Genomic DNA, 2,104 nt, shown 5'->3' with positions numbered 1-2,104 from the left:
CAGGCTGGCCTCGAACTCAGAAATCCACCTGCCTCTGCCTCCCAAGTGCTGGGATTAAAGGCGTGCACCACCACTGCCCGGCGGCGGCGGCGACGGTGACACAATTACTTTTTAAACAAGCAAGTCCAACTGATGAAGCAGCCTGCCTGCCTCCATATTAGGCCTGAAAGTCATCTGACAGTGAAGACCAACTAGGCTCATTCATTCCCATTTGTGATTAAACCTGTTTCTCAAGGACTGTGCTGTGTACCAGCTGCAACCTTAACTATAAATGGTTCTATATGGTCTGTTACAGGAAACAGCAACCATGTTTGTTTCAAAAAGTTAAGGCCACCTTGGAACCCTCTCTTTGTTTCTAAAGGTTGCAATGACTACCTGCTGTTACGACTACCTTGCGATGACCTTGTTCTGCTTCTGTAACCCTATTTTGCCTGCCAGATCCCCCATTTGGAAGTGACCTTCCCCATTTCCAATGCTGATCTCCTGAAGCCTGCCTTTAGGGAGACAGCCTGGGTACACGAAGAAAACAGTTCGCTTTAGTTAACTTGGTCGTGATGATTTGGATTGGTGGTCTCTCTCCTTGCATCTCTGGGGTTAGCACAACCATTCGTAATCTTTCATTATTCCCAAGAGAGTCCAAGTCCTGTAACATGCCCTCCGACCGTGTAAACTGCTAAGCTACTATCCTTTTGCTCCATAGGAACAAAATCCTGACCATTCAAGACAGCAGAGCCTTATAAAAAGGGATGTCACAGACTCCCCTAGACTCCATGCTTCTCAAAGATGTTGGGTGGCGCTGGAATCTGATGCAGTGACAATTCAGTGACTTGAAAGGGTTATTGTCTTTCCAAAAGCTAGAATTTACTCTTCTAGAAAATGCTGTGTCGGTGTGTATAAAATGTCTAAAATGCTACATTTCCTGTTACAAAATTCTGGGCAATGAAATCTAACTGGGCACCACTCCTTACAGCGCCCAGGTGAGGACAGACCAGGTAGTACCCTTTTTGCCTATTCTCCACTTCATCTTGTTTCCTGCCATTTTCTTTTCTCCCCCCCCCCCCCATCCCCCCGAGATAGGGTTTCTCTGTATAGCCCTGGCTGTCCCGGAACTCACTCTGTAGACCAGGCTGGTCTGCCTGCCTCTGCCTCCCAAGTGCTGGGATTAAAGGCATGCGCCACCACTGCCCGGCACTTCCTGCCATTTTCAAAGCCATACTGGCTAATGCCTTGCCAGCTATCCTAAACACGAGGTACAGGCAAGAATGGACACTATGTGCCTTGGATGGCTAAGGAGAACAACCCTCCCCCCCCCAAAGCAGCTTGGTGCTCAGTTACTACGGACCTTCCCCAAGGAGCTCTAGATTTTCGGCTTCTTTGGTACGAGGAAATAAATTTGTATCTTAAGTCATGATCTTTTACTAGCTGTCAAACTGAAACCTAATACAGGCTTCAAAGCATTTCACAATCTGACCTTTGTCAAGTTTACCTCTCCCTGGATCTTTTCAAATCCAACAATTTAGCCAAACTGAGTGTGTTTGAACTTCTTTAGCCCTCTTCTTCCTCCTCCTTCTCCTCCTCATCCCTTCTTTTTTTGCTTATTTTATTTTTGAGACAGTCTCATGAAATCCAGGATGGCCTCAAATATGCTACGAAGTCAAAGCTGTCCCCCTGCCTCCACCTCTGAAGTGTAGAGGTTTCAGGCATGAGTCCCACACCCAGCCCAGCCTTTCCAATTAGTGTTCTAAAGCAGCAGCTTCTCCCCGATGGGACCCTTCTCCTTCCGCCTTGCTTGGCTACCCGTGTCCTGTAGATCTCTGCCTAAGAAACCATCTTGCCAGTTTTCTTTCCTGATAGCAGAGGAGGACTTGATCATGCTGCTCACTATACTGTGAAGGGTATTTCCCTGATTTCCTCCTCCAAACAGTAAACTCTGTGAAAGCAGGAGAGTACTTCGCCTTACTCAGAACTCTATTCCGAATGCCTTGCGGAGATGAAATTCCTAAGTATTCTTGGCAAAATGGAGTAAATGAGTGATGGAGATATGGTACTAGTTAGTGAATGACAGTGGGGTTGGTATCTTTGCAATATGAAGAATGAGGTGAAA

This window comes from Mastomys coucha, unplaced genomic scaffold (assembly GCF_008632895.1).
Source record: "Mastomys coucha isolate ucsf_1 unplaced genomic scaffold, UCSF_Mcou_1 pScaffold15, whole genome shotgun sequence".
Lineage (NCBI taxonomy): Eukaryota > Metazoa > Chordata > Mammalia > Rodentia > Muridae > Mastomys > Mastomys coucha.
Note: the sequence above shows the minus strand (reverse complement) of the source record.